At 46.8% G+C, this 23,862-nt stretch overlaps 1 protein-coding gene across 1 annotated transcript in view; it reads right to left on the bottom strand.

Moving 5' to 3' along the window:
- Positions 1-1,517: 1,517 nt before the first annotated feature.
- The window catches only part of BAG5 (BAG cochaperone 5), a 90,341-nt gene continuing 67,996 nt past the window's right edge, over positions 1,518-23,862 (bottom strand). The window contains exon 2 of the transcript XR_009557147.1: positions 1,518-4,177. The gene's annotated coding sequence lies outside the window, so the exon portion shown is untranslated. The remainder of the gene's footprint in view (positions 4,178-23,862) is intronic.

Raw genomic sequence — 23,862 nt, 5'->3', positions numbered from 1 at the left:
TAAGACGGTACTTGTATTTACAGATGTCCATTGCTGTAAACAGAACGAACCCTTCCCTGGCGTTCTTAACCAGCGTACATGCACGCCACAACCTTATCTTCCTAGGGCCTGGGTGAAATGCGAGCCACGAGGCAAATCTTTTTATCCATTCCATGCGCCGGCTGATTAATAGATACGGCTGAAAGTGCGGGATCCGGTTTTACCCTTTTCTTGACCAAAAATAAACATGGCTGAGCTTTTGACGGGTTACAGCCCCGGTGCTAATCCGTAACAGTTTAACAAAAGTTCCACCAACCGCAGCGAGCAAAGATAGAACAGCTGAGCAGATTAAAAACCAGAAAAGCAAATCATTTGAGCTCGAGGCTGTTACGTAAGTGTTCCAGGGCTGCAGCTTTCCTCCTCCTCCTCCTCCTCCTCCTCCTCCTCCTCCTCCTCCTCCTCTTCGGAAGGATGTTAAAAGTCTTCTGTTATGCAGTGCTCGAAAGTACTTTTGAGGGAAAGCAGGGTTAGAAGTTGCTACTGCTGCTGCATCATTAATGGGGTAGCTACAAACGCCTGCCTGCAAGCAAAGAGAGAACAGCAGGCATATGCAAACATCAGGTCAACTGGGAAGGAGGGGGGGAGAGCTGCTTAAACCTACAAAAGGAGAGGAAACGGAACCAAGGGAACGCCTCTGTCCTTAAGATGCTTGCAGTCAAATCGACACTGGGTGTCCTTGGTACAATGTGCTTCTAGTGCAAAGCCAGAAAAGGGGGAGGGGGCTTTTTCCATACTCCCATTTGAACAACCTTATAGGGGTCACATGCAGGTGGTGGGCGTGGCCAGAGGCAAAGGGGGCGGAGCAACGAATGTATATGCTACCTTTGTGCAGTAGGCTAGATGGGATGTTTTCCAAGGCTGACGAGCCGAGAGCTGGGCGATACCTGGTTTTCAGCATTGCAATATATCACCAGCTAAACATCCCGAAATACTGATCTATCACATGATATAAGGATAGAGCTATATGGGGGCACTGGCTGGATTCACTGTTTTCCCCGCATTGTGATTTTTACATAGCGCGTGCGTGCGCGCACACACACACACATCATGATTCGCAATATTTTTGCTAGGTCAAAAATGATGAAACCAAAAACACAATATGGGCTTCAAACCAGTTTTGGACAATATTTTTATGTATTGCCCAGCCCTAGGCAAGCCTCATCTGCCCCTCGCTTCCTTCTACAGCACACACAGGAAACCCCCTCCTTGACCATTGGACCCAATATTGGTTGAATCTGCTGGAGCCTGTCTTCACATGCAGAGGAAGTCCCTAACTCACCAAGGGCTTGGAGACCCATCGGCTGCCCTCACCTGGTTTAGCCGGCCAGTTGAAGCCGTTTGCCAGGGTGCAGCTGCTGTCACATGCTGGCAGCTTCTAGGAGCCACAGGTGAGAGCTGCAAACAGGAACCAAAGATGGAACAGGAACCCAGAAGGAGCAGAACATGTCCCCCACCCCTCCCCTAACACCCCATTATTCTTGATTCTAAGCCTATGCTGCCTTGCGGGATCTCTTCAGGAGAAGAAAAGGCTCAGGAGTAAAAACTCTACACAGATCCAGAAGGGAGTCCCTAAGATGGTTGGATGGCGCCTTGAACGCCTCCTTCCGGCAACTCCTGCAGCCAAGCTGGTGCCAAACGTCTTGCTCTGCTTTCCTTTGGACCACATCAGCCAGGCCAAAAGGGGGGGGTGTCTCGTCATCTGGACAGCCCAGGACCTCCAGACACACTGCCCAGGCTTGTACCCTGGGGAAATCCATTGGGTGCTGCTAACACAATAGTTTGACTTCACCCCCAGAGGCACACTCCATTCTCTCTCAATACAGATGGATGCCAACAAGAGTAGGCTCAATTATACACAGAGTCGGACCCTGCTCTCAACCCTCCATCTAGGCAAGCAAGAGGGATTATGTGAGAACAAGGACTCATTCCAGTCCTGTCAAAAACTCTCAAAGGAAGGTGTAGATGTATGGAAGTGAGAGCTGGACCATAAAGAAGGCTGATCGCCAAAGAATTGATGCTTTTGAATTATGGTGCTGGAGGAGACTCTTGAGAGTCCCATGGACTGCAAGAAGATCAAACCTATCCATTCTTAAGGAAATCAGCCCTGAGTGCACCCTGGAAGGACAGATCGTGAAGCTGAGGCTCCAATACTTTGGCCACCTCATGAGAAGAGAAGAATCCTTGGAAAAGACCCTGATGTTGGGAAAGATTGAGGGCACTAGGAGAAGGGGACGACAGAGGACGAGATGGTTGGACAGTGTTCTCGAAGCTACGAAGATGAGTTTGACCAAACTGCGGGAGGCAGTGCAAGACAGGAGTGCCTGGCGTGCTATGGTCCATGGGGTCACGAAGAGTCGGACACGACTAAACGACTAAACAACAACAACAACAAGGGCTGAACAGAGAGACCTGAGGGCTGAATCAGGCTCCCAGGCAAACTGAAATGAAATGTTGCAATCAACAGTGCAGATGTGATTTAATTTTGGCTTATTTCATGTGGTGTTGGCCCGTTTATTCAGAAGTAAGTGGCGTTCAGTGGCGCTTGTCCTGAGAAAATGTGCACAGTCTTTGCAGCCTTAGCCAGTCTCATGAAGCCTCCCCCTGTTGCTCCAGCATTCGCTGCATTGCAGCGAGTTGGAAAGTGCTGTAACAGAGGGCTGTATTTTCTTCCCCTTTTGCCGCAGGACAGAACATCAAACATACAATGCTATAAAAATGCCAAGCACTTTTCTTCTCTGGTATTAAAAAGGAGGAGGAAGCAATAAAGGGACAGAGCAGGGATGGGTTTCTAAAAGTTGGAAAACCTAAATGCACAGCACTTTTTGCAGCTAGGTGAGTTAAGTTGCCTGTGCAGCCTTTTGCAACCTGGTGCCCCTCAGAGGTTTTGGGTTACAGCTGCCCCTGTTGGAAATTGTGGTCCAAAGTTGGTGAAGACAGGCTTATAGTGTCAATGCCTCTTACATTGTCCCTCACTCCCGGTTAAAAACGTTGCAGTCAAACTAAGAATTCACATCTCTGCCATTATTCAAAGAATTCACACCTCTGCCGTTATTCATTGCTGGTGCCCCACTGCTGGGTTTCACAGGAGAGCGATGGAGGGTGCAGCCTGTTCTCTCCTTCCTTGACTCGCTCGCCTAGGCAGGTGTGGAAGAGCTGTCATTCCCTGCGGACAAGTCTCTGCATGCCTGATTGAATTGCAAAGTGTCTTCCAGCATCCCCGGCGGAAAGGAAGAACACCTGCACCAAAGTCGGCGCTGGCAGTCTTAATGAAGACAATCTCTGCAGCTTGGGTCTGCGGCAGAGAGACGGGAGAGAGAGAGGGTTGCATGCATAAATTTAAGAAGCACCCAAAGGCTTCGCTAGTCCAACACCCTCTTCCTGCAGATGCCTGTGGGAAGCCCACAAACAGAGCCTGAAGTACAACACTCGCAGGTGTGAATCTCCCTGTTGGGAGATTCAGGGCCAATAAAAGTAAGTACTTGTTCAGCCAGTGCATAGCTAACAGCTATGAAACTCGCTCCCATTGGTGGCAGTAATGGAAACTTGAGTTGGGTGGTTTTAAAAGGGGATTGGACAACTGCATGGAGGAGAGGGCTATTGACGATGCTTCTGGGTGCCACTTGCTGGAAACCGCACAATTGGGGCATCCTCTTGCACTCAAATCCTGTTTGCAGGTTTCCCGCAGGTATCAGTTTTGACCACTGTGAGAACAGGGCCATTGGCCTGATCCAGCAGCAGGCTCTTGCACTCTTAAGTTACATGCTTTTCATCCGTTCAAGCCCAGCACATGTTTTCTACACCAGGGCATTGTGGGGTGTCCTTTAGATTCTTCAAAGCTGGCAGATATGCCCGGCTCTTCTGACGTGATTTGGGGACGTGGAGCAGCACACCCACCTCTGCAGCTGCTCCAACAGACTGGCTTCAAAGATGTCAATGTGTGGGAAGCGCTGACCTCACTCTCGTCGTTTCTGTAGTTCTTTTGCATGAACAAAGGTCTTACACTTCTTACCTTACAAGAACACGTGATTTGAAGAACTGGCTTGCAGGATCTCTGACCAAGGGACCATCAGGTTCTACATTTTGGTTCCATTAATGGTCAGCCAGGTGCTCCTTATCACCATAGAGAGCCGTCTTCACTCTGCAAAATAAAGTTCAGGAAAAACTATCCTATGGTCTGTTCATGAGGCTGGTTAATAATGTAAGAATCTGCACACATTTACATAGCATTGCTTTTGAGAAAGGGCCCCCAGAGCTCTGTCTCTTGACATGTTACTTACATACTTTCAAGCCTATCTTTACAAAGGGCCAGAAATGTGTTTCTAAACCAGGGGTGGGGTGGGGAGAAAACACTTAATGACACTACAGAAGCATCATGTATTTCTAGAACGCAGATATGAAAATATTAAAAACTTTTCGAAGAGTAAGTCTATGGACTCTGGCCCATATACAGTTGCAGGCGGTGTCTATCACATCAGTATATTCTGAAATACCTCAACCATGGTGCACAGAAAAATGTATTCTGAAATACCTAGCTGTGCTGACTCAAATTCCCACTGCTCCACACTGTGTTTGTCTTCATTTCAGTGTTGTGAAGCACATAGGATTACTTGGTTGTTATTGTATAGTAGTCTATTGGCCAGGGGCCTTAGGACTGACTTTTTGTAACATTGCTGAAACATTTTCATATCTGTGACAGAAATGCATGCAGTTTATTGGGTACCTTGACTCTGTTTATCCTTTTGCATCTATTGATTGGTCATGGACTATATTATGTAGGTTTGCTTTTCTTGTCTAAACCTCGAGGTTCCCATCTTAGTGGAGGACCACCACTCGGTGATAGAAAACATGCTTTGCTTGCAGAAAGTCTCAGGTTCAGTGCTTGTCATCTCCAGTTAAAAGCAATTGAGGTAGCAAGTGATGGGGAAAGGCCTTTGTCTGCCTCAGATTTTTAAGATCTGCTGCCTTTCAGAGTATACAATAACAGACTTGATGGACAGATAGCCTGACTGGATAAGGCAGCTTCCTGAAATTATATCTAAAAGCCATGACTAGCATTGTCCTTTATTCATTTATCTTCCTGGTTTGTTTGTTTTTTAAAGCCATCAGCTAGTGGCCGTCACAACCTCTGTAGAGGTGTCCATTGCCATGTCTAAGCTTCTGCTGTGGCATCAGTTTCAGAAGATGTGAGTCCTGGCGCATCTGACCACATGCTCAATAAGTCCGCCCTAGGCCCAGTTGTTGGCATTTATTTTTCTTGGGAAACAATGGAGGAGTGCTCCCTTGGGGGTGAAGTCAAACTGTTGGATGGTTGCAGGGCCTGCCGTGACCGCAGAGACCGATACAGGAGAGACATGTTTTGTTGCAGCTGGGGCAGATGAAGGCATCCAGTTGAGCTGCTGCAGGTGCACCGTGGCGTTTCTTCTGCCTGTGCTCCTCCCGGCAGTCATTCCTCCTCGGGTCACTGCTGGAGATACATGGCCTGGCTGTCTCCAGGCACTGCGGTTGTCTGCAGGGGATTCCCACATGACAGGATTGATGTTGCCGGACTTCATGTCATGTTTGGAATACACCTCTAGGGCAGAGTTGGTCTCCCAATGGGCCTGGTGCCTGATGGCAGCTCCCCATAGGGCATGTCCTCGGGGATCCTGCCATCTTCCATTCTGTGGACATGACCAAGCCAGTGTAGATGCGGCTGAGACAGGAGTGCAAACATGCTGGGAACATACTGAATCCGGGCATTGGTCCATCAACCACAATATTGTCTACACTGACTGGCAGTAGCTCTCCAGAGTTCTAGGCAGGGGAGAAGGAGAAGAAGAAGAGGAGGAGGAGAAGGAGAAGGAGGAGTTTGGACTTGATATCCCGCCTTTCACTCCCCTTAAGGAGTCTCAAAGCGACTAACATTCTCCTTTCCCTTCCTCCCCCACAACAAACACTCTGTGAGGTGAGTGAGGCTGAGAGACTTTCAGATAAGTGTGACTAGCCCAAGGTCACCTAGCAGCCGCATGTGGAGGAGCGGGGAAGCGAACCCGGTTCCCCAGATTACGAGTCCACTGCTCTTAACCACTACACCATGCTGGCTGGGAGGAGGAGCTGGGGATTGAACATGGGACATTATGCACCCAAAGCACGCACTGAGCTACAGCACTTCTGCAGCTTTCGATGCCAGTGGCCATGGTAATCTGGAGCAATTCTGTTCATATCTACATTGGGTGAGTGTTCATCAGCCCCTTGATGTCTACCCTATGGTGTACCAAAGGGCACCATTTTATCACCAGTACTCTTCTTATCTGGGAGTGGTCATTAGGAGTCTGGGGCAGGGATGCCATCAACATGATACCAATGTTTATTTATACATTAATTGTTAAGACTCTGGTGGGAGTCTCACCCATCGGGAAATCTGGCACAATCTGGAGTGATCAAAAGAAAATTTTATTACATAGCATGACAAAAAGCTGTAATTTTATTAGGACATGGTATTTGTTGTTTACTGTTGCAACAATTACCGGTACGTTCTCAAAACAAATCACCTGTACCAGGGTAGGCAACCTAAGGCCCGGGGGCCGGATGCGGCCCAATCGCCTTCTCCATCCAGCCCCCAGATGGTCCGGGAATCAGGATGTTTTTACATGAGTAGAATGTGTCCTTTTATTTTAAATGCATCTCTGGGTTATTGTGGGGCATAGGAATTCGTTCCTTTTTTTTTGTCTTCAAAATATAGTCCAGCCCACCACATGATCTGAGGGACCAGCCCATGGCTGAAAAAGGTTGCTGACCCCTGATCTCTACCATCAAAAATAAATAAAAACATTATGCTGGTGACACTCGGCTCTTCCTCTCTGTTGCATCTGAATCAGGCATGGCTAGGATTCTGGCAATTCAGGACTTCACCTGCCCAAACTGGAAAGGCAGGTGGGTGGAAAAATATGCCTTCCAAGCACCAATTCTGTCCCCCTTTTCAATTTAAAGCAATGCTTCCACTTATAAATTTATTTCCTATATATATATTGATAGTTTTCCAGGTCTGCTGTGGCCTACCTAGGACGAAAAGAGTAGTCTTTTAATTTTGCAAGCTGATGAACAGCAAGAGCTGACAACCTGTGATTAATCACCTCTAGGACCTGGATGTGAAGCAATTTGTTGTATGCTGTGAATGATTTATACAAGGAGACAAGCAGTTCCTTCCAGCTGCAGAGGAAGACTGGCACTGCCAAATTATAAAGAGCTTCACAGGTTCTCCCCCCCCCCCCCCCCCGGCTACCTGTGGATGTTACAGAGTCATCTCTCTGGAGTGCTGCAGAGTGCTATTCAGTTCCTGATGCTATTTAATGTGAAGCTGATGGAACAATCATCAGGAGTTTTGGGGGCAAGGTACCACCAGAATGCTGGTGACACTCAACTATAGTTCTCCAGGCAACCTGAATCAAGAGAGGCTGGTGAAGATGAAATCATTTTAATATTTCTTGTAAACCGCTTAGAGGTTTTATTTATTTACTTATTAAACATATTTATATAGCACTGCATCATTAAAAATATATCACAGCAGTTTGCAGCAATATCAAAAAAACATGAAGCAGAGCAAAATCATTAAAAGCTAAAAACAAGTTTTATTACAATCAAGCAGTAATATAACGCCAAGGCTGCAGGTTCGATCCCTGTAAGGGACAGCTGCAAATTCCTGCATTGCAGGGAGTTGGACTAGAGCGGAGCTTCCCAAACTTGGGTTTCTTAGCAGTTGTTGGACTACAACTCCCATCATCCCTAGCTAGCAGGGCCAGCGGTCAGGGATGGTGGGAATTGTAGTCCCAAAACATCTGGAGACCCAAGTTTGGGAAAGCCTGGACTACATGATCCTCGGGATCCCCCTTCCAATGCTATGATTCTATGAAATAAATGTAAGAAGAGTTCTGCTGGATCAGGCCAATGGTCCATCTTAATCCAGCATCCTGTTCTCACTAAACGGCCTCGGTCCACTATGCCTGAAGGAGCGTCTCCACCCCCATCGTTCTGCCCGGACACTGAGGTCCAGCACCGAGGGCCTTCTGGCGGTTCCCTCGTTGCGAGAAGCCAAGTTGCAGGGGACCAGGCAGAGGGCCTTCTCGGTAGTGGCAACCGCCCTGTGGAACGCCCTCCCATCAGATGTCACAGAGAAAAACAACTACCAGACTTTTAGAAGACATCTGAAGGCAGCCCTGTTTAGGGAAGCTTTTAATGTTTAATAGGTTATTGTATTTTAATGTTTTGTTGGAAGCCGCCCAGAGTGGCTGGGGAAACCCAACTAGATAGGTGGGGTATAAATAATATATGATTATGATTATGACCAGCCAGATGTTCCAACGGGAAGTGGAAAAGCAGGACCTGATGAGCACAAAAGATCTCTATCTATTTGTGGTTTCCGAAAACTCTTGCTCAGAGGCACACAACAGTGTGGGTGGAACAGTGGAGGCAGAACTTTCTGCACGTTTATTTATTTAATTTAAGCAATTTATATACCGCTTAATTAAAGGAGCTCATAACCCACCTCCTCTCAGCAGCCAGAAGCATCATAGCCAGACACTGGAGAGACCTGTAAGGAGTAAGCATGGACCAATGGTACCAAATAGTATGGGAAACAGCCTTATTAGAAAAACTAACCAATAAGCTGAAACTGACACAAGCGCAAATAGAAGAAGATGCCTTCACCCTGGTATGACTCCCCTTTTATCACATCACAGCCCAACAAGACAACGACAAGAATCCACCAACAGGATACGATTCAATCTGGCTAACCTGATTGAAAAACACCGACCCACCCCACTCGCAATGAAAACCAAGTTCACCACAACCAATCACAAACAACCAACCACACCCAACATCTCTCGCCACCAAAGGAATATGAGTGAATAGTAAAGAGAACCTGCACAAGCGACGCTGACACAACCTTTCACACACACTTAAGTAGAATAATAGAAGCATAACCACTCGACCCCACCCTACTCACCATGCCCCCTCTTCTTTTCCCCTCTTTTCTTCCTGACGTAACACTGTATGCAACACTAATGTCTCACAACAAATGAAACTGATCTGTAGAAAACAACTTGAAAAGAGGCAATGCACACATTTTTGTAAACTTAAGAAATCACACACACACTGCTTACGTACAGTCATCTCTAAACAGTGTACAAGATACAAAACAGAGAAAATAAAAATAAAAAATCTTAAGACAATAAAGGTACAGGACCCCTGACAGTTAAGTCCAGTCATGACCGACTCTGGGGTTGCAGCGCACATCTCGCTTTATTGGCCGAGGGAGCCAGCGTACAGCTTCCGGGTCATGTGGCCAGCATGACTAAGCCACTTCTGGCGAAACTAGAGCAGTGCACGGAAATGCCGTTTACCTTCCCACCAGAGCGGTACCTATTTATCTACTTGCACTTTGACGTGCTTTCGAACTGGTAGGTTGGCAGGAGCTGGGACCGAGCAACGGGAGCTCACCCCGTCATGGGGATTCGAACCGCTGTCCTTCCGATCAGCAAGCCCTAGGCTCTGTGTTTTAACCCACAGCGCCACCCGTGTCCCTTAAGACAATAAAACCAGACTTCAATTAAAGTGCTTGCAGGGTTGAAAAGATGTCTTCAGTAGGTGCTAGAACTTCAACAGGGATGGGGCTTGTCTGACCTCAACTGGAAGAGAGTTGCACAAAATTGGGCCCAGAAAATTCATGACTCCTGCTGTATCCGAGCTGTGCATCCAAGCCATAGGGGACCATTAACAGTGACACCCCCCAAATCCTCAGTGATTGGACAAGGATACAAGGAATTCTTTAGGGAAAGTGGTGACCTTTAAGGAGGAATTTACCCAAACGATGCTTGCATTTTTGGTCCATTAAACTCACAGGATAAAGCCCTTTCCTTGCCGAGTACTCTCTAACTTGGGTTGAAAAATGGTTGCCTTTTGCCTCTCCTGCATAGAAGGTTCAAAAGTGCACAAGGACGTTAAAAGTTCAAAAGGACCTTTTACTCAGGAAATTGTGCATAAGAGGGTCAAAGGTTCATCCTAGGAACTTGGCAATTAAGGGGAAATAGAAACGCCCAGATGTGTGCTTATCGTGAGACTGGTGCTCCTCATGCAGGCAAGCTTTTAGCAGCATCAACACAACACTGAAGGCAACAAAATGCCTCCCTCCCCATTTAAAACTGGAGAAAATCAGATACGTAAAGAAAGGAAATATTGGAATATCTCAGTGACCCATTTTCAGTTAAGCCCATCTGGAAGAACCCTTAATTATCACACTACTCCTGATTAGAGTAAGCACAGCATCTCTTCCTGGTAGACCTTGCCCCAATGAGGCAGTTGAGAGAACTGAAGGTCCCCGCCTTCCCACAGTTCCCTAAGCTTCCTCCTCCCCTGGGTCCTTCCCAAGCAATCTGAGACTTTGTCACTGTGACTGTCTTTGCTCCACCCTCTTCATACTTCTTCGGGTTCTGAGACCACGGGAGAGGAGAGCTGGTTGTAGCAGGAGGGGGAGACTCCCTGGCTTCTTCAGCAGCCTGCCTCATCTCTGCCTCTGAGCCTCCCCTCCTCTCCAGTCTCTGCTTCTGCCTCTGCTTCTGGACTGCTGTCTTCCACAGCCTCTTCCTGCTCACTAAACCTTGTTACCCTCTTCAGCTTCCAACACCACTTCTCCCTCTGACCACTTCTCGTTGTCTCACCATCAATCCCCTGGCTCTCAGCTTTCTTCCCTTGGGGGTTCCCCAGCTGCCACCTTCCACCTCTCCTCTGCTTCCAGCCATACATTGTGATCATAGAGTGTCCTCTCAGAGGACAGTCCCATTGAAGCTAATACTTCTGGCCAAGTAAATCCAGTGCAAAAAAAAAGTAGGCCATGTATATATACAGTGGTACCTCAGTTTATGAACACAATTGGTTCCAGAAGTCTGTTCATAAACTGAAGCGTTCATAAACTGAAGCGAACTTTCCCATTGAAAGTAATGGAAAGTGGATTAACCCATTCAAGATGGGTCCGTGGAGTACTCAACCTGAAGCGTACTTAACCCGAAGCATGGTGTAATTGGTTCCGGAAGTCTGTTCATAAACTGAAGCATTCATAAACTGAAGCAAACTTTCCCATTGAAAGTAATGGAAAGTGAATTCATCCGTTCCAGATGGGTCTGCAGCGTTCGTAAACCGAAAATTTGTAAACTGAGGTGTTCGTAAACCGAGGTTCCACTGTACTCCAAAAATTCAGTAGCTGGCCAAGAACGTTGATAAAACCTCAGGAATAAACATTTGAAGGTTACAAATTCAAGGGTGTTGAAGAGCTAGGCAAGGGTAATAAAGGAAGGATATTTGTTTAGCCTTTGCTTGGAAACACCCATATTCAAAAGAAGTCTGAACGACGTCAATCATTTGCTTTAGAGTGTACAAAGGGACTGTAGGCACAAAATATACCTGGCGTGTGTTGCTAAAGAGGCAAAGTCACTTTCACTGCAGGCAACAGATTGGTAGAGATATAATGGGCGTCGCAATCTTATGATATCGTACGACGGTTGCATGTCGTGTGTGGAGTGTGTGCAAAGGGGAAGCAGAAATGTTTTACACAAACAAAGGCCCCATCTGCCACCCTTTAAACAGTCATGGCTTCACACAAAGAATTCTGGGGACTGTAGTTTGCATAAGATGGTGACAGTTGTCAGGAGACCCTTGATTCCCCTCACACCGAGCTAAAATTCTCAGACCGGTTTAATAATCAATTCATCTTCCCTGGGAGCTCTGGGAATTGTACCTCTGTGAGGGCAATAGGGGTCTCTAGCTTGGTCTTCCAGATTCTTTGGACGACAATTTCCATCTGAAGCTGATGGGGATTGTTGCCCATAGCATGAGGAGGGCACCAGGTTAGCAATTCTTGAGTTAAAACATCCAGAGTCAGGGGAAGTCAAGCCTCCAATGTCTCATTCTGGCTCAGAAACAAGGAAGCCATAAATGAAGTCTCAGCATTTTTGATAGTGTGAACTCTGCTCTTTTCGGCAGTCTTGGGTTGGGTTGGGGGGGCAGGGTGTGAGAAGGGATTTGTCACAGTTCCTGATATAGTAATTGTCACACTTGTCAGTCACATTAATAATCACGCTGACCAGTTCTGCGGGGCCCCAGTAGCTCAAGATAAATTTCCAATGTGGTTCTGAAAATACTCTTTTTGGCAGCAATGGAAATTTAAAGAAAACAAGGCCACATTCAAATCTCAGTAGAGATGTCTTGTAAATCTCAGAACTAATGGCCACAATAAATTAGCTATGTTTGTGAATAAGGCACAGGCAAGGCAAACTGTGATAGAATCATGTTCTTTCGGAGCTTATAAAACGGAACAGAGATATTAGGGCTCTGGAATATCTTGGCGCTTCTGCCTAGAAATATTTCATCCCTACAAGCAAGCAACAGCCTGTTCTAGTCCCTTCTCCATCCTCATGGCAGATACAAGCAGATGTCAGCGCACCATCAGCCATAATTTCCAAACAACACATGTGATCCACCTTGGTGTGAGTTTCTCCACACAGCTCATCATGGCTTAGCTGCCTCTTAACCTGTGGCTGTAGTGGGTAAAAGGTAAAGGGCCCCTGGACAATTAAGTCCAGTCAAAGGTGACTATCTCGCTTTTCAGGCTGAGGGAGCCGGTGTTTGTCCACAGACAGCTTTCTGGGTCATGTGGCCAGCATGACTAAACCGCTTCTGGTGCAACAGAGCCAGAAGCCAGAGCACACGGAAACGCTGTTTACCTTCCCGCCTATTTATCTACTTGCGCTGGTGTGCTTTCGAACTGCTAGGTTGGCAGTTGGCGGGGATTCGAACCGCCAACCTTCTAATTGGCAAGCCCAAGAGGCTTAATGGTGTAAACCACAGAGCCAATCCTGCATTGTATTAAAAGCCATTCGCTGGAGGAAAAGGGATTGTTGAGGAAGAATACTGTTACATGCAACCTCCGAGCAGTTTGAGATTCCAGGGACACCAGGCACGCTTACCAGGGTCTGTGTTACCTTTTGGACAGTGAGAAACAGCAGGGACTGTGATGTCTTTAGGCTCCATGTTTTTATTTTAATTTTAATTTTATTATTGTTATTATTGTTGTTGTTGTTATTATTATTATTATTGAAGGGATTCCTGAATTGCAGAGGGTTAGCTGGATGACACTTAGGGGTCTCATCCAACTCCACAGTTCTTTTGATTCTATGACCCTTGTCTAATTTCTTTAGTTTCAGTTTCTCAGGGCCTTCTCTGTAGTGGCACCTGCTCTGTGGAACACCCTCCCTTCAGATGTCAAGGAGATAAAGAACTACACAACTTTTAGACAACATCTGAAGGCAGCCCTGTATCAGGAGGTTTTTAATGCATTTTAAAGCATTGCAGTCTGCGGAAAAATGCGTTGAGATGCAAGCATAGCAGCTCACGGGCCAACACATTTTAAAAAATGATATGAAGCCTTTGAATGTTGCCTCCTAACTGGGAGGTAATGCTTCTTGCATGCGCGCCAAGGGAAAGACACTGCGTCATACCCATGTGCTGGTGACATTTGTGTGCCCCTGGAGGGCTTGTTTCGGCATAATGGTGGTAGCAATGAGCGATGCGGGACTAAGAGTCAGGCAATATGCTCTCTTATCGATCGGGTGCTTGTTCATTAAGGCAGGCTAGGGAAGCTGCAATCATGTGAGAGTCCTCCGCAAGAGATGATTAACAATCACAGCAATGCTCCTGTTTCAGCTTTGTGGGTGGAAGGAGTGAACTTGCACGCACTGATCTCAACTTAATCTCTCCCTGTTCATTTACGGTATTGATAAGAAAAAAGCAGAACATGTAATCCACAAGGCAATGTGCAAACACTAGTCAAGTGCCCAAGTGCCCCCTCGATGCCAGGTCCCATATGGGCTGCACCTGCTGTCTCCACCTCCCAATTCTCCTTAGTGCTAATCTGGCCATCCCTTGTGGCTGTTATTCTCTTTGCCTTTATGAAGTACGGTAGCTGCAAATATTCCTTATCTCCGTTTCGAGCCACCTGTCTCATATTTAGGTAAAGGTAAAGGGACCCCTGACCATTAGGTCCAGTCGCGACCGACTCTGGTATTGCGGCACTCATCTCGCATTATTGGCCGAGGGAGCCGGCGTACAGCTTCCAGGCCATGTGGCCAGCATGACAAAGCTGCTTCTAGCGAACCAGAGCAGCACACGGAAACGCCGTTTACCTTCCCGCTTGGAGCGGTACCTATTTATCTACTTGCACTTTGACGAGCTTTCGAACTGCTATGTTGGCAAGAGCTGGGACCAAGCAACGGGAGCTCACCCCATCGCGGGGATTCGAAGTGCCGACCTTCTGATCAGCAAGCCCTAGGCTCAGTGGTTTACCGTAACTCACAGCGCCACCTGCGTCCCACATTTAGGGGAACTCGAAATGCAGTTATACAATGAGCTTCTTCCAAATTCTTACAAACAATGGGGCTACCGACGGTCATTATCAAAACACACACACAAGATGCAATATTCTTTATTACATGAAATGATTACCATAACACTCCAATAATGCAATCATAATACTGTAGGTTGAATCCTCTGCAGTGTATTTCAATATATGGCAGAAGCATTTCAACACAAAAGCTTCCATTGGTAGCCTAATATTACGTTGAAGAAATGAAACAGGACAAATCTGAAATAAATGAAATGACAATATTAACTGGTCAGCAGTTCTAGATGAAAAACAACAGTTGCCATATATGAAAGGAACGAGCCAATGGGCTTTGCCTCTGGACTATAAAACCTCAGAAGAGGAGGGCAAAACCATTCACTGCAAACCTCTGTAGTAAAGAGCAAGTAGATTTTGAAAACCTTCGTTCCCTGAATGTTCAAATACTGTGGAGGGATAGTAATGGGCCAGAAAAAATGTGTCAGCAACAATAATACTTAATGGACTGTAAGTCCACAAAAATGAGTTGTTAGTTTTTGCTTTTGGTCGCATAAACAGAGAATTGAATTCAGAAAAAATGAGAGGTCAATGGTAGAGAAGGTTGTTCCCTTTGTCCTTGCACCAGATCAGTTGAGACTAATCTATCTATTGCATCAACAAATTCATGTGATAGACGGTTGCAAAGCTAGTTAAATGTTTTATTGCCTGTGTTTTGTACATAAGTTAATGTTGTTATGATCCATAGTTAAGACAGTAGGATCTGTTGACCATGTCAATTCCAGGCTTGGGGGGCAGGAACAGGGGCTGGCAGTGGGCCCCCTCCTTTGCCTGTGCCACCTTCATTTGGATTTACTCAGTGATCGTGTTGCTCCTGCAAGCAGTGCCAGGAAGCTGCCATTTTAATGCCCTGGACATAGTGACACTGTAGGGAAATAGAATAGCATGCCCCCACTGGAGATTCATAGCTAGAGCAAGAGTATATGTTCCCTTTGTATATATGAATACAAAGAAGCCAAAGTGACCTGTGAATGGGATACAAATTTATTTGATGCATAAAACATACAACTTAAAAGGTTCAACTTAAAATGATAGCTTCATAAAATGAATGCCATAGCCGCAACAGTCAGTAATGCCTGCCTGCAACAATGCGCAATGGTAAACTCAATGCATGCCAATATATTTATCAATTAGGAAGTGGTAGTGGCATATACAGGACGCGGGTGGCACTGTGGGTTAAACCACAGAGCCTAGGGCTTGCCGATCAGAAGGTCGGCAGTTCGAATCCCCGCGATGGGGTGAGCTCCCGTTGCTCAGTCCCAGCTCCTGCCAACCTAGCAGTTCGAAAGCACATCAAAGTGCAAGTAGATAAATAGGTACCACTCCAGCGGGAAGGCAAATGGCGTGTCCGTGCACTGCTCTGGTTCACCAGAAGCGGCTTAGTCATGCTGGCCACATGACCCAGAAGCTGTACGCCGGCTCTCTCGTCCAGTAAAGCGAGATGAGCGCCGCAACCCCAGAGTCGTCTGCAACTGGACCTAATGGTCAGGGGTCACCTTTACCTTGTGGCATATACACTATGCATGAACCAGCTGTAGAGGACACTAGGGTAGCAGCTTCCCATGGCTGTGGCTTATCAGGAAGTGGAGGGGTAGGAGCAAAGCAGGGGCAAGGTTGACGCAGTCCAAGCACCAGATACACTTTGCCAGTGCATTTACACCACGCCAGCCTAATGGCCATTGCGCACAGGTGAACATTATCATCGCATTACACCATCCACTATTGTGAGCCAGATATCTTCCATAGCCAATAGTCAATGCATTTTGACTAAAATGTCTTCTTCAGTGACAAACTGAAGAAGAACACTAGGGGAACAATTGAATTCTGAACACTATCTTGAGCATGAATCCAGACGGTCTAATCAGACAGCCTTGGTGAAATCCCCCCACAGATTCTTCCTTCAGACAAGAAATACCATCAGGACAAGCGTCATCTTAAATATGGACTATTGTAGCTATGGTATTACCATACTTGACGCGCACCCCCTTTTTTGGCCAAGCAACGCTGTGAAAATCAAGGTGCATGTCAGATTTGACGGCGCATTAGATTCGCATAATACAGTACTTTGATAAAGCTCTCATTCTAAGTTGGACATCTTTTGCATCTCATTCACAGGCTACCTTTCCCTCACTGGGAGAACCGCTTCCCACCATGCCTCAGAGTATAATGTGGGGAGATTAAAATGGTGGCTGCCTGGTCACGTGGTCCTGAATGCTGAGGGTGTGTGGGGGGGAATTAAAGGGAGGACTGGCGACAGAGGTTTATATATTTGAAGTTAATGTCTTCAGAGCCAATGGTGATTGGTGCCCAATGGAATTGGCAAGGCAGAAGCCAGCAGTAGACAGATCCAGAGGCAGGTGGACCCAGATCTAGTTTTTGCCACCATCGTGCTCCCGGCTCATTGGCAACATTGAGAGTAAGGAAGAGGAGGAGGAGGCTGGCAGGCAATGCTACCCCCTGGATTGGTTGTATGCTAGACAGGAGACAGGTGGGGACTAACTGGGGGTAAACGGAGGTTGGTGGGGCAGTACCTCATTTTCTCTAATGAACCAGCCTCCCCTGTTCAGATCCCCTAAATGCAGAGCAGGTGTATCGGTCTGCACCAGCCCGTTACCTGGCGGATATCCACTACGTGGAATACCGCAGACTAATTACTGCAGCTAGACTGAATGTCCTTGATTCGGCGGTTTTGAGGGGAAGATTTGGAGGAGTCCCATACGGTCAGAGAATGTGCCATTGTGCCTTGGGTGAGGTAGAATCCACAGAACACATTCTACTGAGTTGTCCCTTTTATAATAATTTAAGGCAATATCTTATAGACCCGTATTTATCTCAGTTTAGTTCTCGACCAAGAGAACGGCGGGCAGCATATTTGCTAAACAAGCCCACTGGGAAAATAACCTTCTCAGTGGCTAAATTCCTCTTCCTGGCGCTCAAGTGTCGGAAACGTATAATCGAATGTCTTGATGTGGGTTATCTGTAGGAGGTTTAGTAGCGCGGTCATACCCCATTTATGTATCCCTCTGATGCCTTCAGTTTTATATTTTTATATTTTTATGTATCCCTCTGATGCCTTCAGTTTTATATGTTTATCTTTGTATTGAGAAATGTTTTTTTTTGTTTTGTTTCTGACTATCGGGCGAATAAAGTATATTGATTGATTGATCCCCTAAATGCTTTGCTCACCCTGAAAGCCATGCTAGCAGGAGCAGTTGCCTCCTCGCACAATGTCAATAGTGCATAGTTATTTTCATAGAGTCAAGCATATCTCTTTCCATGAAAACATGCCTGGGAGTTCCCCCCCCCCCCGCCACCAACGGCCTTGTCACAAGAAAATGTCATATTCCACCATCATCTCTGCAGGGAATGCGAGGTAAGCAATCAAATCGCTTGAGGTGTAAATGTAGAAAACATTGGTACTGCCGTTCTTCCACCAAGCGAGTCCCCAGAGACGAGTGAGCGTTCCTGTGGAACAAGGACAGCAACCTCCACTCTCTGCTATTATCCTCTGATCTGTAGGCAACCATCACACTTGCTTTGCCTCAGGGGCCCATCCCACTTACAAATTAGGAGCGGAATCCTGGGGCACCAGGGTTACTATGGCAACCAGGTTCTCAAAGTAACTAGAGCCAGCCATTTTACAAACACACACACACACAAACTATAGCAGTGCTGAGATTCTCTCATACCTATGCTATTAAGAAATAGCAATAGAGTTTTCTCTAGAGCAAGGTCTCTGCACCACAAATTCTGGATTTCCGGTCTTTCTGCCAAGTTGCAATTTCTCCTGCTCATGGGTGGAGAAGCCACAGTCATGCATGATTGTTCTTGCTAACAGCATCAGACCGCATAAATAGTGGGTAGTTATGGGAACAGCAGAATCAGTTAAGAGGGTTGCAGTTACGTCTGCATCCATTCTCTGTATTCTTTGCAGCAGGAATGAGGAACTACAGCTCCCATCAATTGCCATGCTGCTTGATGGGAATTGGAGTCCATGTGGAAGGTCAGACGTCCCCCACCCCTGCTTTGCAACAACCCTGGCCAGGGCTGTTATTCACACAGCAAAGAGGCAGAGCAATGGAACTGAAATGCTTCAGTTGAGCCGCTAAATCTAGTTCAGTGATGGGGAGCCTTTTCCAATCTGATGGCCACCTTAACTTCTGGGCAACCTTCCAGGCAGGGCTGGCCCTACCTTGAGGCAGAATGAGGTAGCTGCCTCAGGCAGCAAATTCTGAAAGGTGGAAAGTGTCTAGAAAGGTGTGCCATGAGTCCTGCTCTGCAGCCGCTTAGCTAACTTGCTGCCCTAGCATGGCTGGTGCATCAATGAGATAACCTGAAGCAACCCATCATGCTCCTCCTACCACACCAGGTTATGGGCCCAGATTTGGGGTGGGGGGAAAGTGTCAACTGCACATCTTGCCCCAGGCACCGAAAGGTCTCATTTTGTATGGCAATAGGCCCTTGCATTTTCCTTACAGATACTGGTAGGTGTGCAGGGTCCACTCACACAGTTGCCAAACATGGGGCTGCTAGGGAACAAACCAGAGTGAAAGTGTGACTTCAGTTCCTGACTTGCTCACTAAGCAAGTTACAGTTCCTTGACTTCAGGCATCACAGGGAACTGTGGTTAGTTAGTTCACAATCAAAAGGGTAAAATTCCAATCTTCTTCTGACATGAGAAAGACTGGAGGAAGAACCTCCTTCCTGTCAGATCTGGACCAAGCCCCTGACTATGGGCATTGGACCTTGTGTTGTAAAATGTGGACAACCCCACTATTGCCTGACTTCCAGTGGGTGATTTCAGTGGAAGCAAGGATTTATCACATTATGGTCCTGTTAGATGAACAGCCATACAGAGACAGAGTAAATAAATACTCCTACTCAGCTATATTAGTAAAAAAACAACAGCATTTCAAATGTGTTATAAATATGCAACACCAGATGGCGCTATAGAGCACAACACTTTTCCATGTGATTTTCCATAGGGTTTTTTCTTCTTCTTTTGTTATGATGATTTAATTCAGGCATCCCCAAACTGCGGCCCTCCAGATGTTTTGGCCTACAACTCCCATGAACCCTAGCTAACAGGACCAGTGGTTGGGGAAGATGGGAATTGTAGTCCAAAACACCTGGAGGGCCGAAGTTTGGGGATGCCTGATTTAATTCATAACTTATTTATAGCGTGTTTTCCCCCCATGTGTAGATCCACCCCTAGATTGCTAGATATCACCGTGATGATCACTAAACAACTGAACATATAGTAAGACACTGGTAGCAAGACATTGATTGATGGGATCGATTTTTCTTTGTCTCTTCCATTTATTACCTTGCATGAAAAAATGGATCTTAATGAAATAAGTGTCGGCGGTGGAGGAAGAAGGGAACGTGCTGACTGCATGAAGTTTCAGGACATAAAAAAATTATTTGGCCGTTCTGCTTCATTAAATTTTAACTTTAGGAAATTAAGTTGGAGGCACACACTCAATAAACATAAATCAAAGTGCTAGCGTATCATTACACTGGAATGACAGAGAACAATGTCTTAATTTGGAATCAAGTGGAACAGCTCCGTTGACTTGCTATGTTGTCTACCGGCTCCTGCAGAATATTATTTTTGCCGCAACAGTGGAAAGAGCTCGTATCGGGGACTCTTGAGACTTGAACCGGATTCTCGGAGTCTAAAGCAACCAAACTAGCCACCAAACCCTGGGCAAAGTCATGTCCCTCTTTATGCAGGCTGCCTGCTCCTACCCCACGGCACTTCAAGAATCAGGCAGAGGGGTGTGTGGCCATAGGAAAGTCCACAGGGCCAGATGGAGAACCCTAGAGGGCCACAATTGATCCTTAGGCTTGAGGATCCTCATCCCTGTGGAAATGTTTAGATATAGAAGCTGGGGTGTGGGCAGAGGAAGACAACAGGTCCAGATCCATGTTTACAATCCCGCCGGCAGAGCCAGGGGCATAGTTCCAGCCCCATATGTTGCTTGGCGTCCCTGCTGAGCAATCTTTGCCTGAAAAGCAACTTGCCGTTGATCTCAGCCATGTGGTTCCTCCACCTAAAACGTTTCTCAAGCCAGGATGAGAAGAAGCCACAGGCAAGTGCCCTCTCCCACCCCACAACTGTAAGATGCCTCCACCACCCTAGACCTACAGCATCTCTTCCCCCCACTCCCTGCTGCCTTTGTCTCGCTGCAGTCTGTTTTGCCTCGTCCCCCTTTTTGGCAGGAAGTGACTCTGACAGCTGGCAAATCCTGGTGGATTGGTCCAGGCCCAGAAACTAGGTGATGCTAAGAAGGAAACATAAGAAATAAATGAACGGCACGCATTTTTTTGCCCAGCTTCAACCTGCTCGCTCCCATTAGCCACAGCTGACCCGAGTTTATCTGAATATAAAACCAGCTACAGATGGCATCCTCAGCTGCAACCTGAGATCTGTGTAATTGTCACTTTTTTAGTGGATCAATGGCCCATCTAACCGCCAGGGTATCATCTAACCAGCAGATGCTCTGGAGGAAGCCATGTGTAATTGCGTTACGCTATGTCTCTGGGAGGTGGGCTTGGCTTCCTGGCTCCAGCTGGCAAGAGACATCTATTCCCTTGAGGGTGAAGGATCAATAACCATTGTCTTTTTTGAGCTGACTAATATGATGCAAATGCTGTTTTTGTCTAATCCTTTTAAACCCCATCTCTTCTTTCTTCATTGTCTCTGAGGAAGCATAAGACTGTCATCCCCTCCCCCCAGTCCTATTCATGGGTGGTGCTTTTAAAGGAATATCCTCTAAGTAAGAGTGATGTAAAAGACAAGAATGACTACAAACCTGTTGCTGTTTTCTTCTTCTTACCTATTGAATTGTAGAATTTTAGAGTTGGAAGGGTCATCTAGTCCAACCCCCTGCCATGAAGGTATTTCAACTAAATCATACATGACAGATGGCCACCCAACCTCTGCTTATAAACCTACAAGGAAGGAGAGTCCACCACCTCTTGTAGGAGTCTGTCTGCTATGGATTGGCTGAATGCAGAAGAGTGGGGGGGCACCAGCTGGGGAACCCCCAAGGGAAGAAGGCTCAGAACCAGAGAACTGGTGGTAGGAGGACGATGAGTGGTCAGAGGGAGCAGACGAGGAGGAGGAGATGTCAAAAGCTGAAGAAGTAACAGGGTTTGGTGAGCAGGAAGAAGCTGGGGCAGAGAGCAGTCCTGATTCAGAGGCTGGAGAGGAGGGGAGCCGGGAGACACAGAGCTTCTGAAGAGCCCAGGGTGTCTCCCCCTCCTGCTGCAAGCTGCTCTCCTACCCACTGTGATCTCCTAGAACAGGCATGTCAAACCTGCGGCCCTCCAGATGTTTTGGCCTACAACTCCCATGATCCCTAGCTAGCAGGACCAGTGGTTGGGGAAGATGGGAATTGTAGTCCAAAACATCTGGAGGGCCGCAGGTTTGACATGCCTGTCCTAGAACATGCAGAGAAGTGAAAAGGGCAGAGGAGAGACTGTTTGTGCAGAGACACAGTCTCTGATTGCTTGGAGAGAGAGAAACCCCGCAGAGGGGACTGTGGGAAGGCAGGGACATTCCATCCTTGCAATTGCCTCATTGGGGCAATACCTGCCAGGAAGAGTTGTTGGGATCACTAGCCTGTGCTTGGCCAAACAGCTTGTTAGAGTTTTCTCATTATTATAATGAAAAGTATAGTACCTTAGTTTCCGCCCTCTCTCAATCTGCGCATCGTTCCCTTTTTCATTAGGGTGTTTTCATTTCTGATGTTCAGCCATTTGGCATCGTATCTGATGTCCTCAAGTTCACTTGCTCAAATAAGGGTTAGGAAAAATTAATTCTGATGCTGTGCTGGGCCCCAGATTAACAAACATTATGTTGGAGATGTTTCAGTCCCTGTGTTGTGCCTCCTGCTCAGGGTATCACTTGACAAAGAGTTCCCAAAATGCGCTCCAAATCTCTTGGAAGCTTGCTTTTCTAACATAGATTATGAATTTCCCCCGCTAGTTGAGGGAGATCTTGTGTCCATTTTTCTGCATTTGGTGGAGCCTAGGGACATGGGTCTAAACCACAAAGCCTAGGGCTTGCCGATCAGAAGGTCAGTGGTTCGAATCCCCACGACGGGGTGAGCTCCCATTGTTCGGTCCCAGCTCCTGCCCACCTAGCAGTTCAAAAGCACATCAAAGTGCAAGTAGATAAATAGGTACTGCTCCAGTGGAAAGGTAAACAGTGTTTCTGTGCGCTGCTCTGGTTCACCAGACGCGGCTTAGTCATGCTGGCCACATGACCCAGAAGCTGTCTGTGGACAAATGCCAGCTCCCTCGGCCTATAGAGTGAGATGAGCGCCGCAACCCCAGAGTCATCCGTGACTGGACCTAACAGTCAGGGGTACCTTTACCTTTACCTTCAGTAGCACCTTAAAGACCAACTAAGTTTTTAAATAAAAACTTAGTTGGTCTTTAAGGTGCTACTGAAGGAATTTTTTTATTTTACTTCGACCCAGACCAACACGGCTACCTACCTATTTACCTTTACCTTTAGGCTTCCCAAAGTTGGAGGATTTTTATTTTTACTTTTTAAAGGACCAGATTGTCTCCTCTGGAAATAAGAGTTTCATGCCTTGGTGTCAATCTTCAGAGTTCAGTGGACAGACGTCCCATGACTTTATGGAAGCCTGCAGTTAAATTATCATTAACGTAAGTGGCGTTAGGACTGCTGTCTCAAGAGAGCTCAAGGACACAGCTGGGAGTGAGAGAGAGGTGGAGGGGATTAAAGTGGCTCAGAGTGAAGATCTGATGATTGGAAGAACAGAGCTGGGGGAAGAGGAGCCCTCAAAGCAGATGTCAGAGGGAAATGAGAACATAAGAGGCTGCTGGAGCAGGCCCAATGGCCCAGCTAGTCCAGCACCATGTTCTCACAGTGGCCAAACAGTTGCCTGTGGGAAACCAGCAAGCAGAATACAAGCACAAGGCCATGCTCCCCTCGTGTGGTTTCCAGCAATTCAGAAACATTGCTGCTCTAAATGTGGAGACGGAGCCTTGTCACCATGGCTAGTAGCCATCGATAGCCCTCTCCTCCATGAATTTGTCTAACCCTCTTTTGAAGCTGTCTAGGTGGTGGCCATCACTGCCTCCTGCGGCAGCGAGTTCCATAGTTTATCTCTGCCCTATGTGAAGAAGTAACTCTCCTAGATATTTCTGGTCTGTTGATCATAATAAACCAATGAAATCACCTTACATTAGCAGGTGCCAAGCACTGCAACTTGGATGATCGAAACAAGAACAGAGGGCGTGGGTTCCATTGAGGATGTCAGCAGAAAGGCCCCAATGGCCAATGACCAATCTAGGCCAGCAGC

The sequence above is a fragment of the Zootoca vivipara genome, chromosome 1, assembly GCF_963506605.1.
Source record: "Zootoca vivipara chromosome 1, rZooViv1.1, whole genome shotgun sequence".
NCBI lineage: Eukaryota > Metazoa > Chordata > Lepidosauria > Squamata > Lacertidae > Zootoca > Zootoca vivipara.
The sequence above is the reverse complement of the archived record's forward strand: the minus strand, read 5'-3'. Positions and strand labels throughout refer to the sequence as shown.